Source organism: Salvelinus alpinus, chromosome 28, assembly GCF_045679555.1.
Source record: "Salvelinus alpinus chromosome 28, SLU_Salpinus.1, whole genome shotgun sequence".
NCBI lineage: Eukaryota > Metazoa > Chordata > Actinopteri > Salmoniformes > Salmonidae > Salvelinus > Salvelinus alpinus.
This window is the reverse complement of record NC_092113.1, coordinates 2,722,783-2,736,914: the sequence shown is the minus strand read 5'-3', so window position 1 is coordinate 2,736,914 and position 14,132 is coordinate 2,722,783. Positions and strand designations below refer to the sequence as shown.

Sequence of the window (14,132 nt, the reverse complement as noted above, 5' to 3'; positions counted from 1 at the left end):
AACTGCCACCTCTTTGGCGCAGGACGAGGTGGCTGAATGGTTTAGGCGATGGACTGCAAATCTATTGTGATGTGCACTACATGGTTCAATGTCGCACAAGATTTATTCATTTAAAAAACCTGCAGAATGTTGGCGCAAATGTGACTTCCACCAACAAGGATATTGATTCAACTGTCATACAATTGAAATGACATCCAGCCCCTAAACTAAATGAATTCCACATGCTCTGCATTGGCCGGGAATCAAACCCGGGTCAACTGCTTGGAAGGCAGCTATGCTCACCACTATACCACCAATGCTATGGGTAGCTAATCATAAACATGGAGACATCGATTCATATCTTGACCGTAATTTTGCTGGAAAGTGAAAATTCTTTGACCAATCGGATCGTTGGTATAGGTGTATGATTATGGCTTAGGTTGCGAGAGGTCCCTGGTTAAAAAATCTATCATTTTAATCGGTACCGGTTACCTCCAGATTAGTCCCGTGACACTTGTGGGGAACGTAGGGCAAAGCGGAGAACATTGTGACAAGTGGGATCACATTAGTTTGTAGCCCCAAGGTTTTGGATTCTACAAACAGAAGTTGGCACATAGACGGTTCCGACTTCAGACGAGTCCCCTGACACTTGTGGGGGACGTAGAGGAAAAGTGAGAATACCACTGTGTTCGTGGGGGTCTCCCCTTTCCAGAGAGTGGTCATACGAATTTGTAGGTCAAACGGTTCGGAAGCTACAGCTGTTTTTGTGAGAAGACCGATTATAGGTATGTCTCATGGTTTGACAAACACCGCTCTAGGTCCACCATCTTTCACTGCAGATGCGAAGGTGTAACATAAGCAGTTATGGAGAATTTAGACGGATACGATGCGTCTCAACGTTTCTAGTTGAAAACGAATCGATTTTAATGGATATTTTTTACATTCATTTACGTTGATTCACGCTCACAAGTATAGCACAAACACTCACGTGAGGTTCTATCTTTCCAAGCACCGTGGACACGTCAATCGATATCCTCACTGTCATTGCTGCAGAAAGCAAAAAAAAACACGTTGGTATAAGGCTCGTTGGTCTAGGGGTATGATTCTCGCTTAGGGTGCGAGAGGTCCCGGGTTCAAATCCCGGATGAGCCCTATTGCAGATCCTTTAACAATCTCAGACAGGCAGATCTCGGGCCATTGGTCAGTGCGCCAACTGCCACCTCTTTGGCGCAGGACGAGGTGGCTGAATGGTTTAGGCGATGGACTGCAAATCTATTGTGATGTGCACTACATGGTTCAATGTCGCACAAGATTTATTCATTTAAAAAACCTGCAGAATGTTGGCGCAAATGTGACTTCCACCAACAAGGATATTGATTCAACTGTCATACAATTGAAATGACATCCAGCCCCTAAACTAAATGAATTCCACATGCTCTGCATTGGCCGGGAATCAAACCCGGGTCAACTGCTTGGAAGGCAGCTATGCTCACCACTATACCACCAATGCTATGGGTAGCTAATCATAAACATGGAGACATCGATTCATATCTTGACCGTAATTTTGCTGGAAAGTGAAAATTCTTTGACCAATCGGATCGTTGGTATAGGTGTATGATTATGGCTTAGGTTGCGAGAGGTCCCTGGTTAAAAAATCTATCATTTTAATCGGTACCGGTTACCTCCAGATTAGTCCCGTGACACTTGTGGGGAACGTAGGGCAAAGCGGAGAACATTGTGACAAGTGGGATCACATTAGTTTGTAGCCCCAAGGTTTTGGATTCTACAAACAGAAGTTGGCACATAGACGGTTCCGACTTCAGACGAGTCCCCTGACACTTGTGGGGGACGTAGAGGAAAAGTGAGAATACCACTGTGTTCGTGGGGGTCTCCCCTTTCCAGAGAGTGGTCATACGAATTTGTAGGTCAAACGGTTCGGAAGCTACAGCTGTTTTTGTGAGAAGACCGATTATAGGTATGTCTCATGGTTTGACAAACACCGCTCTAGGTCCACCATCTTTCACTGCAGATGCGAAGGTGTAACATAAGCAGTTATGGAGAATTTAGACGGATACGATGCGTCTCAACGTTTCTAGTTGAAAACGAATCGATTTTAATGGATATTTTTTACATTCATTTACGTTGATTCACGCTCACAAGTATAGCACAAACACTCACGTGAGGTTCTATCTTTCCAAGCACCGTGGACACGTCAATCGATATCCTCACTGTCATTGCTGCAGAAAGCAAAAAAAAACACGTTGGTATAAGGCTCGTTGGTCTAGGGGTATGATTCTCGCTTAGGGTGCGAGAGGTCCCGGGTTCAAATCCCGGATGAGCCCTATTGCAGATCCTTTAACAATCTCAGACAGGCAGATCTCGGGCCATTGGTCAGTGCGCCAACTGCCACCTCTTTGGCGCAGGACGAGGTGGCTGAATGGTTTAGGCGATGGACTGCAAATCTATTGTGATGTGCACTACATGGTTCAATGTCGCACAAGATTTATTCATTTAAAAAACCTGCAGAATGTTGGCGCAAATGTGACTTCCACCAACAAGGATATTGATTCAACTGTCATACAATTGAAATGACATCCAGCCCCTAAACTAAATGAATTCCACATGCTCTGCATTGGCCGGGAATCAAACCCGGGTCAACTGCTTGGAAGGCAGCTATGCTCACCACTATACCACCAATGCTATGGGTAGCTAATCATAAACATGGAGACATCGATTCATATCTTGACCGTAATTTTGCTGGAAAGTGAAAATTCTTTGACCAATCGGATCGTTGGTATAGGTGTATGATTATGGCTTAGGTTGCGAGAGGTCCCTGGTTAAAAAATCTATCATTTTAATCGGTACCGGTTACCTCCAGATTAGTCCCGTGACACTTGTGGGGAACGTAGGGCAAAGCGGAGAACATTGTGACAAGTGGGATCACATTAGTTTGTAGCCCCAAGGTTTTGGATTCTACAAACAGAAGTTGGCACATAGACGGTTCCGACTTCAGACGAGTCCCCTGACACTTGTGGGGGACGTAGAGGAAAAGTGAGAATACCACTGTGTTCGTGGGGGTCTCCCCTTTCCAGAGAGTGGTCATACGAATTTGTAGGTCAAACGGTTCGGAAGCTACAGCTGTTTTTGTGAGAAGACCGATTATAGGTATGTCTCATGGTTTGACAAACACCGCTCTAGGTCCACCATCTTTCACTGCAGATGCGAAGGTGTAACATAAGCAGTTATGGAGAATTTAGACGGATACGATGCGTCTCAACGTTTCTAGTTGAAAACGAATCGATTTTAATGGATATTTTTTACATTCATTTACGTTGATTCACGCTCACAAGTATAGCACAAACACTCACGTGAGGTTCTATCTTTCCAAGCACCGTGGACACGTCAATCGATATCCTCACTGTCATTGCTGCAGAAAGCAAAAAAAAACACGTTGGTATAAGGCTCGTTGGTCTAGGGGTATGATTCTCGCTTAGGGTGCGAGAGGTCCCGGGTTCAAATCCCGGATGAGCCCTATTGCAGATCCTTTAACAATCTCAGACAGGCAGATCTCGGGCCATTGGTCAGTGCGCCAACTGCCACCTCTTTGGCGGTGGACGAGGTGGCTGAATGGTTTAGGCGATGGACTGCATATCTATTGTGATATGCACTAGATGGTTCAATGTCGCACAAGATTTATTCATTTAGAAAACCTGCAGAATGTTGGCGCAAATCTGACTTCCACCAACAAGGATATTGATTCAACTGTCATACACTTGAAATGACATCCAGCCCCTAAACTAAATGAATTCCACATGCTCTGCATTGGCCGGGAATCCAACCCGGGTCAACTGCTTGGAAGGCAGCTATGCTCACCACTATACCACCAATGCTATGTGCAGCTCATTAGAAACATGGAGACATCGATTCATATCTTGACCTTAAATTTTGCTGGAAAGTGAAAATTCTTTGACCAATCGGATCGTTGGTATAGGTGTATGATTATGGCTTAGGTTGCGAGAGGTCCCTGGTTAAAAAATCTATCATTTTAATCGGTACCGGTTACCTCCAGATTAGTCCCGTGACACTTGTGGGGAACGTAGGGCAAAGCGGAGAACATTGTGACAAGTGGGATCACATTAGTTTGTAGCCCAAAGGTTTTGGATTCTACAAACAGAAGTTGGCACATAGACGGTTCCGACTTCAGACGAGTCCCCTGACACTTGTGGGGGACGTAGAGGAAAAGTGAGAATGCCACTGTGTTCGTGGGGGTCTCCCCTTTCCAGAGAGTGGTCATACGAATTTGTAGGTCAAACGGTTCGGAAGCTACAGCTGTTTTTGTGAGAAGACCGATTATAGGTATGTCTCATGGTTTGACAAACACCGCTCTAGGTCCACCATCTTTCACTGCAGATGCGAAGGTGTAACATAAGCAGTTATGGAGAATTTAGACGGATACGATGCGTCTCAACGTTTCTAGTTGAAAACGAATCGATTTTAATGGGTATTTTTTACATTCATTTACGTTGATTCACGCTCACAAGTATAGCACAAACACTCACAGTGAGGTTCTATCTTTCCAAGCACCGTGGACACGTCAATCGATATCCTCACTGTCATTGCTGCAGAAAGCAACAAAAAAAACACGTTGGTGTCAAGGCTCGTTGGTCTAGGGGTATGATTCTCGCTTAGGTTGTGAGAGGTCCTGGGTTCAAATCCCGGATGAGCCCTATTGCAGATCCTTTAACAATCTCAGACAGGCAGATCTCGGGCCATTGGTCAGTGCGCCAACTGCCACCTCTTTGGCGGTGGACGAGGTGGCTGAATGGTTTAGGCGATGGACTGCAAATCTATTGTGATATGCACTAGATGGTTCAATGTCGCACAACATTTATTCATTTAGAAAACCTGCAGAATGTTGGCGCAAATCTGACTTCCACCAACAAGGATATTGATTCAACTGTCATACACTTGAAATGACATCCAGCCCCTAAACTAAATGAATTCCACATGCTCTGCATTGGCCGGGAATCGAACCCGGGTCAACTGCTTGGAAGGCAGCTATGCTCACCACTATACCACCAATGCTATGTGCAGCTCATTAGAAACATGGAGACATCGATTCATATCTTGACCTTAAATTTTGCTGGAAAGTGAAAATTCTTTGACCAATCGGATCGTTGGTATAGGTGTATGATTATGGCTTAGGTTGCGAGAGGTCCCTGGTTAAAAAATCTATCATTTTAATCGGTACCGGTTACCTCCAGATTAGTCCCGTGACACTTGTGGGGAACGTAGGGCAAAGCGGAGAACATTGTGACAAGTGGGATCACATTAGTTTGTAGCCCAAAGGTTTTGGATTCTACAAACAGAAGTTGGCACATAGACGGTTCCGACTTCAGACGAGTCCCCTGACACTTGTGGGGGACGTAGAGGAAAAGTGAGAATGCCACTGTGTTCGTGGGGGTCTCCCCTTTCCAGAGAGTGGTCATACGAATTTGTAGGTCAAACGGTTCGGAAGCTACAGCTGTTTTTGTGAGAAGACCGATTATAGGTATGTCTCATGGTTTGACAAACACCGCTCTAGGTCCACCATCTTTCACTGCAGATGCGAAGGTGTAACATAAGCAGTTATGGAGAATTTAGACGGATACGATGCGTCTCAACGTTTCTAGTTGAAAACGAATCGATTTTAATGGGTATTTTTTACATTCATTTACGTTGATTCACGCTCACAAGTATAGCACAAACACTCACATGAGGTTCTATCTTTCCAAGCACCGTGGACACGTCAATCGATATCCTCACTGTCATTGCTGCAGAAAGCAACAAAAAAAACACGTTGGTGTCAAGGCTCGTTGGTCTAGGGGTATGATTCTCGCTTAGGTTGTGAGAGGTCCCGGGTTCAAATCCCGGATGAGCCCTATTGCAGATCCTTTAACAATCTCAGACAGGCAGATCTCGGGCCATTGGTCAGTGCGCCAACTGCCACCTCTTTGGCGGTGGACGAGGTGGCTGAATGGTTTAGGCGATGGACTGCAAATCTATTGTGATATGCACTAGATGGTTCAATGTCGCACAACATTTATTCATTTAGAAAACCTGCAGAATGTTGGCGCAAATCTGACTTCCACCAACAAGGATATTGATTCAACTGTCATACACTTGAAATGACATCCAGCCCCTAAACTAAATGAATTCCACATGCTCTGCATTGGCCGGGAATCGAACCCGGGTCAACTGCTTGGAAGGTAGCTATGCTCACCACTATACCACCAATGCTATGTGCAGCTCATTAGAAACATGGAGACATCGATTCATATCTTGACCTTAAATTTTGCTGGAAAGTGAAAATTCTTTGACCAATCGGATCGTTGGTATAGGTGTATGATTATGGCTTAGGTTGCGAGAGGTCCCTGGTTAAAAAATCTATCATTTTAATCGGTACCGGTTACCTCCAGATTAGTCCCGTGACACTTGTGGGGAACGTAGGGCAAAGCGGAGAACATTGTGACAAGTGGGATCACATTAGTTTGTAGCCCAAAGGTTTTGGATTCTACAAACAGAAGTTGGCACATAGACGGTTCCGACTTCAGACGAGTCCCCTGACACTTGTGGGGGACGTAGAGGAAAAGGGAGAATACCACTGTGTTTGTGGGGGTCTCCCCTTTCCAGAGAGTGGTCATACGAATTTGTAGGTCAAACGGTTCGGAAGCTACAGCTGTTTTTGTGAGAAGACCGATTATAGGTATGTCTCATGGTTTGACAAACACCGCTCTAGGTCCACCATCTTTCACTGCAGATGCGAAGGTGTAACATAAGCAGTTATGGAGAATTTAGACGGATACGATGCGTCTCAACGTTTCTAGTTGAAAACGAATCGATTTTAATGGGTATTTTTTACATTCATTTACGTTGATTCACGCTCACAAGTATAGCACAAACACTCACATGAGGTTCTATCTTTCCAAGCACCGTGGACACGTCAATCGATATCCTCACTGTCATTGCTGCAGAAAGCAACAAAAAAAACACTGTTGGTGTCAAGGCTCGTTGGTCTAGGGGTATGATTCTCGCTTAGGTTGTGAGAGGTCCCGGGTTCAAATCCCGGATGAGCCCTATTGCAGATCCTTTAACAATCTCAGACAGGCAGATCTCGGGCCATTGGTCAGTGCGCCAACTGCCACCTCTTTGGCGGTGGACGAGGTGGCTGAATGGTTTAGGCGATGGACTGCAAATCTATTGTGATATGCACTAGATGGTTCAATGTCGCACAACATTTATTCATTTAGAAAACCTGCAGAATGTTGGCGCAAATCTGACTTCCACCAACAAGGATATTGATTCAACTGTCATACACTTGAAATGACATCCAGCCCCTAAACTAAATGAATTCCACATGCTCTGCATTGGCCGGGAATCGAACCCTGGTCAACTGCTTGGAAGGCAGCTATGCTCACCACTATACCACCAATGCTATGTGCAGCTCATTAGAAACATGGAGACATCGATTCATATCTTGACCTTAATTTTGCTGGAAAGTGAAAATTCTTTGACCAATCGGATCGTTGGTATAGGTGTATGATTATGGCTTAGGTTGCGAGAGGTCCCTGGTTAAAAAATCTATCATTTTAATCGGTACCGGTTACCTCCAGATTAGTCCCGTGACACTTGTGGGGAACGTAGGGCAAAGCGGAGAACATTGTGACAAGTGGGATCACATTAGTTTGTAGCCCAAAGGTTTTGGATTCTACAAACAGAAGTTGGCACATAGACGGTTCCGACTTCAGACGAGTCCCCTGACACTTGTGGGGGACGTAGAGGAAAAGGGAGAATACCACTGTGTTTGTGGGGGTCTCCCCTTTCCAGAGAGTGGTCATACGAATTTGTAGGTCAAACGGTTCGGAAGCTACAGCTGTTTTTGTGAGAAGACCGATTATAGGTATGTCTCATGGTTTGACAAACACCGCTCTAGGTCCACCATCTTTCACTGCAGATGCGAAGGTGTAACATAAGCAGTTATGGAGAATTTAGACGGATACGATGCGTCTCAACGTTTCTAGTTGAAAACGAATCGATTTTAATGGGTATTTTTTACATTCATTTACGTTGATTCACGCTCACAAGTATAGCACAAACACTCACATGAGGTTCTATCTTTCCAAGCACCGTGGACACGTCAATCGATATCCTCACTGTCATTGCTGCAGAAAGCAACAAAAAAAACACTGTTGGTGTCAAGGCTCGTTGGTCTAGGGGTATGATTCTCGCTTAGGTTGTGAGAGGTCCTGGGTTCAAATCCCGGATGAGCCCTATTGCAGATCCTTTAACAATCTCAGACAGGCAGATCTCGGGCCATTGGTCAGTGCGCCAACTGCCACCTCTTTGGCGGTGGACGAGGTGGCTGAATGGTTTAGGCGATGGACTGCAAATCTATTGTGATATGCACTAGATGGTTCAATGTCGCACAACATTTATTCATTTAGAAAACCTGCAGAATGTTGGCGCAAATCTGACTTCCACCAACAAGGATATTGATTCAACTGTCATACACTTGAAATGACATCCAGCCCCTAAACTAAATGAATTCCACATGCTCTGCATTGGCCGGGAATCGAACCCGGGTCAACTGCTTGGAAGGTAGCTATGCTCACCACTATACCACCAATGCTATGTGCAGCTCATTAGAAACATGGAGACATCGATTCATATCTTGACCTTAATTTTGCTGGAAAGTGAAAATTCTTTGACCAATCGGATCGTTGGTATAGGTGTATGATTATGGCTTAGGTTGCGAGAGGTCCCTGGTTAAAAAATCTATCATTTTAATCGGTACCGGTTACCTCCAGATTAGTCCCGTGACACTTGTGGGGAACGTAGGGCAAAGCGGAGAACATTGTGACAAGTGGGATCACATTAGTTTGTAGCCCAAAGGTTTTGGATTCTACAAACAGAAGTTGGCACATAGACGGTTCCGACTTCAGACGAGTCCCCTGACACTTGTGGGGGACGTAGAGGAAAAGTGAGAATGCCACTGTGTTCGTGGGGGTCTCCCCTTTCCAGAGAGTGGTCATACGAATTTGTAGGTCAAACGGTTCGGAAGCTACAGCTGTTTTTGTGAGAAGACCGATTATAGGTATGTCTCATGGTTTGACAAACACCGCTCTAGGTCCACCATCTTTCACTGCAGATGCGAAGGTGTAACATAAGCAGTTATGGAGAATTTAGACGGATACGATGCGTCTCAACGTTTCTAGTTGAAAACGAATCGATTTTAATGGGTATTTTTTACATTCATTTACGTTGATTCACGCTCACAAGTATAGCACAAACACTCACAGGAGGTTCTATCTTTCCAAGCACCGTGGACACGTCAATCGATATCCTCACTGTCATTGCTGCAGAAAGCAACAAAAAAAACTCGTTGGTGTCAAGGCTCGTTGGTCTAGGGGTATGATTCTCGCTTAGGTTGTGAGAGGTCCCGGGTTCAAATCCCGGATGAGCCCTATTGCAGATCCTTTAACAATCTCAGACAGGCAGATCTCGGGCCATTGGTCAGTGCGCCAACTGCCACCTCTTTGGCGGTGGACGAGGTGGCTGAATGGTTTAGGCGATGGACTGCAAATCTATTGTGATATGCACTAGATGGTTCAATGTCGCACAACATTTATTCATTTAGAAAACCTGCAGAATGTTGGCGCAAATCTGACTTCCACCAACAAGGATATTGATTCAACTGTCATACACTTGAAATGACATCCAGCCCCTAAACTAAATGAATTCCACATGCTCTGCATTGGCCGGGAATCGAACCCGGGTCAACTGCTTGGAAGGCAGCTATGCTCACCACTATACCACCAATGCTATGTGCAGCTCATTAGAAACATGGAGACATCGATTCATATCTTGACCTTAAATTTTGCTGGAAAGTGAAAATTCTTTGACCAATCGGATCGTTGGTATAGGTGTATGATTATGGCTTAGGTTGCGAGAGGTCCCTGGTTAAAAAATCTATCATTTTAATCGGTACCGGTTACCTCCAGATTAGTCCCGTGACACTTGTGGGGAACGTAGGGCAAAGCGGAGAACATTGTGACAAGTGGGATCACATTAGTTTGTAGCCCAAAGGTTTTGGATTCTACAAACAGAAGTTGGCACATAGACGGTTCCGACTTCAGACGAGTCCCCTGACACTTGTGGGGGACGTAGAGGAAAAGTGAGAATGCCACTGTGTTCGTGGGGGTCTCCCCTTTCCAGAGAGTGGTCATACGAATTTGTAGGTCAAACGGTTCGGAAGCTACAGCTGTTTTTGTGAGAAGACCGATTATAGGTATGTCTCATGGTTTGACAAACACCGCTCTAGGTCCACCATCTTTCACTGCAGATGCGAAGGTGTAACATAAGCAGTTATGGAGAATTTAGACGGATACGATGCGTCTCAACGTTTCTAGTTGAAAACGAATCGATTTTAATGGGTATTTTTTACATTCATTTACGTTGATTCACGCTCACAAATATAGCACAAACACTCACATGAGGTTCTATCTTTCCAAGCACCGTGGACACGTCAATCGATATCCTCACTGTCATTGCTGCAGAAAGCAACAAAAAAAACACTGTTGGTGTCAAGGCTCGTTGGTCTAGGGGTATGATTCTCGCTTAGGTTGTGAGAGGTCCCGGGTTCAAATCCCGGATGAGCCCTATTGCAGATCCTTTAACAATCTCAGACAGGCAGATCTCGGGCCATTGGTCAGTGCGCCAACTGCCACCTCTTTGGCGGTGGACGAGGTGGCTGAATGGTTTAGGCGATGGACTGCAAATCTATTGTGATATGCACTAGATGGTTCAATGTCGCACAACATTTATTCATTTAGAAAACCTGCAGAATGTTGGCGCAAATCTGACTTCCACCAACAAGGATATTGATTCAACTGTCATACACTTGAAATGACATCCAGCCCCTAAACTAAATGAATTCCACATGCTCTGCATTGGCCGGGAATCGAACCCGGGTCAACTGCTTGGAAGGCAGCTATGCTCACCACTATACCACCAATGCTATGTGCAGCTCATTAGAAACATGGAGACATCGATTCATATCTTGACCTTAATTTTGCTGGAAAGTGAAAATTCTTTGACCAATCGGATCGTTGGTATAGGTGTATGATTATGGCTTAGGTTGCGAGAGGTCCCTGGTTAAAAAATCTATCATTTTAATCGGTACCGGTTACCTCCAGATTAGTCCCGTGACACTTGTGGGGAACGTAGGGCAAAGCGGAGAACATTGTGACAAGTGGGATCACATTAGTTTGTAGCCCAAAGGTTTTGGATTCTACAAACAGAAGTTGGCACATAGACGGTTCCGACTTCAGACGAGTCCCCTGACACTTGTGGGGGACGTAGAGGAAAAGTGAGAATGCCACTGTGTTCGTGGGGGTCTCCCCTTTCCAGAGAGTGGTCATACGAATTTGTAGGTCAAACGGTTCGGAAGCTACAGCTGTTTTTGTGAGAAGACCGATTATAGGTATGTCTCATGGTTTGACAAACACCGCTCTAGGTCCACCATCTTTCACTGCAGATGCGAAGGTGTAACATAAGCAGTTATGGAGAATTTAGACGGATACGATGCGTCTCAACGTTTCTAGTTGAAAACGAATCGATTTTAATGGGTATTTTTTACATTCATTTACGTTGATTCACGCTCACAAGTATAGCACAAACACTCACATGAGGTTCTATCTTTCCAAGCACCGTGGACACGTCAATCGATATCCTCACTGTCATTGCTGCAGAAAGCAACAAAAAAAACACGTTGGTGTCAAGGCTCGTTGGTCTAGGGGTATGATTCTCGCTTAGGTTGTGAGAGGTCCTGGGTTCAAATCCCGGATGAGCCCTATTGCAGATCCTTTAACAATCTCAGACAGGCAGATCTCGGGCCATTGGTCAGTGCGCCAACTGCCACCTCTTTGGCGGTGGACGAGGTGGCTGAATGGTTTAGGCGATGGACTGCAAATCTATTGTGATATGCACTAGATGGTTCAATGTCGCACAACATTTATTCATTTAGAAAACCTGCAGAATGTTGGCGCAAATCTGACTTCCACCAACAAGGATATTGATTCAACTGTCATACACTTGAAATGACATCCAGCCCCTAAACTAAATGAATTCCACATGCTCTGCATTGGCCGGGAATCGAACCCTGGTCAACTGCTTGGAAGGCAGCTATGCTCACCACTATACCACCAATGCTATGTGCAGCTCATTAGAAACATGGAGACATCGATTCATATCTTGACCTTAATTTTGCTGGAAAGTGAAAATTCTTTGACCAATCGGATCGTTGGTATAGGTGTATGATTATGGCTTAGGTTGCGAGAGGTCCCTGGTTAAAAAATCTATCATTTTAATCGGTACCGGTTACCTCCAGATTAGTCCCGTGACACTTGTGGGGAACGTAGGGCAAAGCGGAGAACATTGTGACAAGTGGGATCACATTAGTTTGTAGCCCAAAGGTTTTGGATTCTACAAACAGAAGTTGGCACATAGACGGTTCCGACTTCAGACGAGTCCCCTGACACTTGTGGGGGACGTAGAGGAAAAGTGAGAATACCACTGTGTTCGTGGGGGTCTCCCCTTTCCAGAGAGTGGTCATACGAATTTGTAGGTCAAACGGTTCGGAAGCTACAGCTGTTTTTGTGAGAAGACCGATTATAGGTATGTCTCATGGTTTGACAAACACCGCTCTAGGTCCACCATCTTTCACTGCAGATGCGAAGGTGTAACATAAGCAGTTATGGAGAATTTAGACGGATACGATGCGTCTCAACGTTTCTAGTTGAAAACGAATCGATTTTAATGGGTATTTTTTACATTCATTTACGTTGATTCACGCTCACAAGTATAGCACAAACACTCACATGAGGTTCTATCTTTCCAAGCACCGTGGACACGTCAATCGATATCCTCACTGTCATTGCTGCAGAAAGCAACAAAAAAAACACGTTGGTGTCAAGGCTCGTTGGTCTAGGGGTATGATTCTCGCTTAGGTTGTGAGAGGTCCCGGGTTCAAATCCCGGATGAGCCCTATTGCAGATCCTTTAACAATCTCAGACAGGCAGATCTCGGGCCATTGGTCAGTGCGCCAACTGCCACCTCTTTGGCGGTGGACGAGGTGGCTGAATGGTTTAGGCGATGGACTGCAAATCTATTGTGATATGCACTAGATGGTTCAATGTCGCACAACATTTATTCATTTAGAAAACCTGCAGAATGTTGGCGCAAATCTGACTTCCACCAACAAGGATATTGATTCAACTGTCATACACTTGAAATGACATCCAGCCCCTAAACTAAATGAATTCCACATGCTCTGCATTGGCCGGGAATCGAACCCGGGTCAACTGCTTGGAAGGCAGCTATGCTCACCACTATACCACCAATGCTATGTGCAGCTCATTAGAAACATGGAGACATCGATTCATATCTTGACCTTAATTTTGCTGGAAAGTGAAAATTCTTTGACCAATCGGATCGTTGGTATAGGTGTATGATTATGGCTTAGGTTGCGAGAGGTCCCTGGTTAAAAAATCTATCATTTTAATCGGTACCGGTTACCTCCAGATTAGTCCCGTGACACTTGTGGGGAACGTAGGGCAAAGCGGAGAACATTGTGACAAGTGGGATCACATTAGTTTGTAGCCCAAAGGTTTTGGATTCTACAAACAGAAGTTGGCACATAGACGGTTCCGACTTCAGACGAGTCCCCTGACACTTGTGGGGGACGTAGAGGAAAAGTGAGAATACCACTGTGTTCGTGGGGGTCTCCCCTTTCCAGAGAGTGGTCATACGAATTTGTAGGTCAAACGGTTCGGAAGCTACAGCTGTTTTTGTGAGAAGACCGATTATAGGTATGTCTCATGGTTTGACAAACACCGCTCTAGGTCCACCATCTTTCACTGCAGATGCGAAGGTGTAACATAAGCAGTTATGGAGAATTTAGACGGATACGATGCGTCTCAACGTTTCTAGTTGAAAACGAATCGATTTTAATGGGTATTTTTTACATTCATTTACGTTGATTCACGCTCACAAGTATAGCACAAACACTCACATGAGGTTCTATCTTTCCAAGCACCGTGGACACGTCAATCGAT

At 45.0% G+C, this 14,132-nt stretch overlaps 23 non-coding genes across 23 annotated transcripts; 11 read left to right on the top strand and 12 right to left on the bottom strand.

The window, feature by feature from the left end:
• Positions 1–227: 227 nt before the first annotated feature.
• trnag-ucc (transfer RNA glycine (anticodon UCC)) lies at positions 228–299 on the bottom strand. The gene has a single exon. It is a non-coding gene; the product is annotated as a tRNA-Gly (tRNA).
• Positions 300–1,059: 760 nt separating this feature from the next.
• trnap-agg (transfer RNA proline (anticodon AGG)) lies at positions 1,060–1,131 on the top strand. The gene has a single exon. It is a non-coding gene; the product is annotated as a tRNA-Pro (tRNA).
• A 286-nt stretch (positions 1,132–1,417) lies between these two features.
• Positions 1,418–1,489, bottom strand: trnag-ucc (transfer RNA glycine (anticodon UCC)). Its single transcript has one exon. It is a non-coding gene; the product is annotated as a tRNA-Gly (tRNA).
• A 760-nt stretch (positions 1,490–2,249) lies between these two features.
• trnap-agg (transfer RNA proline (anticodon AGG)) lies at positions 2,250–2,321 on the top strand. The gene has a single exon. It is a non-coding gene; the product is annotated as a tRNA-Pro (tRNA).
• A 286-nt stretch (positions 2,322–2,607) lies between these two features.
• Positions 2,608–2,679, bottom strand: trnag-ucc (transfer RNA glycine (anticodon UCC)). Its single transcript has one exon. It is a non-coding gene; the product is annotated as a tRNA-Gly (tRNA).
• A 760-nt stretch (positions 2,680–3,439) lies between these two features.
• On the top strand, positions 3,440–3,511 carry trnap-agg (transfer RNA proline (anticodon AGG)). The gene has a single exon. It is a non-coding gene; the product is annotated as a tRNA-Pro (tRNA).
• A 286-nt stretch (positions 3,512–3,797) lies between these two features.
• trnag-ucc (transfer RNA glycine (anticodon UCC)) lies at positions 3,798–3,869 on the bottom strand. The gene has a single exon. It is a non-coding gene; the product is annotated as a tRNA-Gly (tRNA).
• A 765-nt stretch (positions 3,870–4,634) lies between these two features.
• trnap-agg (transfer RNA proline (anticodon AGG)) lies at positions 4,635–4,706 on the top strand. The gene has a single exon. It is a non-coding gene; the product is annotated as a tRNA-Pro (tRNA).
• A 286-nt stretch (positions 4,707–4,992) lies between these two features.
• Positions 4,993–5,064, bottom strand: trnag-ucc (transfer RNA glycine (anticodon UCC)). Its single transcript has one exon. It is a non-coding gene; the product is annotated as a tRNA-Gly (tRNA).
• Positions 5,065–5,828: 764 nt separating this feature from the next.
• trnap-agg (transfer RNA proline (anticodon AGG)) lies at positions 5,829–5,900 on the top strand. The gene has a single exon. It is a non-coding gene; the product is annotated as a tRNA-Pro (tRNA).
• A 286-nt stretch (positions 5,901–6,186) lies between these two features.
• On the bottom strand, positions 6,187–6,258 carry trnag-ucc (transfer RNA glycine (anticodon UCC)). Its single transcript has one exon. It is a non-coding gene; the product is annotated as a tRNA-Gly (tRNA).
• Positions 6,259–7,023: 765 nt separating this feature from the next.
• trnap-agg (transfer RNA proline (anticodon AGG)) lies at positions 7,024–7,095 on the top strand. Its single transcript has one exon. It is a non-coding gene; the product is annotated as a tRNA-Pro (tRNA).
• A 286-nt stretch (positions 7,096–7,381) lies between these two features.
• On the bottom strand, positions 7,382–7,453 carry trnag-ucc (transfer RNA glycine (anticodon UCC)). Its single transcript has one exon. It is a non-coding gene; the product is annotated as a tRNA-Gly (tRNA).
• A 764-nt stretch (positions 7,454–8,217) lies between these two features.
• trnap-agg (transfer RNA proline (anticodon AGG)) lies at positions 8,218–8,289 on the top strand. Its single transcript has one exon. It is a non-coding gene; the product is annotated as a tRNA-Pro (tRNA).
• Positions 8,290–8,575: 286 nt separating this feature from the next.
• Positions 8,576–8,647, bottom strand: trnag-ucc (transfer RNA glycine (anticodon UCC)). The gene has a single exon. It is a non-coding gene; the product is annotated as a tRNA-Gly (tRNA).
• Positions 8,648–9,410: 763 nt separating this feature from the next.
• trnap-agg (transfer RNA proline (anticodon AGG)) lies at positions 9,411–9,482 on the top strand. The gene has a single exon. It is a non-coding gene; the product is annotated as a tRNA-Pro (tRNA).
• A 286-nt stretch (positions 9,483–9,768) lies between these two features.
• Positions 9,769–9,840, bottom strand: trnag-ucc (transfer RNA glycine (anticodon UCC)). The gene has a single exon. It is a non-coding gene; the product is annotated as a tRNA-Gly (tRNA).
• Positions 9,841–10,605: 765 nt separating this feature from the next.
• On the top strand, positions 10,606–10,677 carry trnap-agg (transfer RNA proline (anticodon AGG)). Its single transcript has one exon. It is a non-coding gene; the product is annotated as a tRNA-Pro (tRNA).
• Positions 10,678–10,963: 286 nt separating this feature from the next.
• trnag-ucc (transfer RNA glycine (anticodon UCC)) lies at positions 10,964–11,035 on the bottom strand. The gene has a single exon. It is a non-coding gene; the product is annotated as a tRNA-Gly (tRNA).
• A 763-nt stretch (positions 11,036–11,798) lies between these two features.
• trnap-agg (transfer RNA proline (anticodon AGG)) lies at positions 11,799–11,870 on the top strand. The gene has a single exon. It is a non-coding gene; the product is annotated as a tRNA-Pro (tRNA).
• Positions 11,871–12,156: 286 nt separating this feature from the next.
• On the bottom strand, positions 12,157–12,228 carry trnag-ucc (transfer RNA glycine (anticodon UCC)). Its single transcript has one exon. It is a non-coding gene; the product is annotated as a tRNA-Gly (tRNA).
• A 763-nt stretch (positions 12,229–12,991) lies between these two features.
• Positions 12,992–13,063, top strand: trnap-agg (transfer RNA proline (anticodon AGG)). Its single transcript has one exon. It is a non-coding gene; the product is annotated as a tRNA-Pro (tRNA).
• Positions 13,064–13,349: 286 nt separating this feature from the next.
• On the bottom strand, positions 13,350–13,421 carry trnag-ucc (transfer RNA glycine (anticodon UCC)). The gene has a single exon. It is a non-coding gene; the product is annotated as a tRNA-Gly (tRNA).
• Between the last annotated feature and the right edge of the window lie 711 nt (positions 13,422–14,132).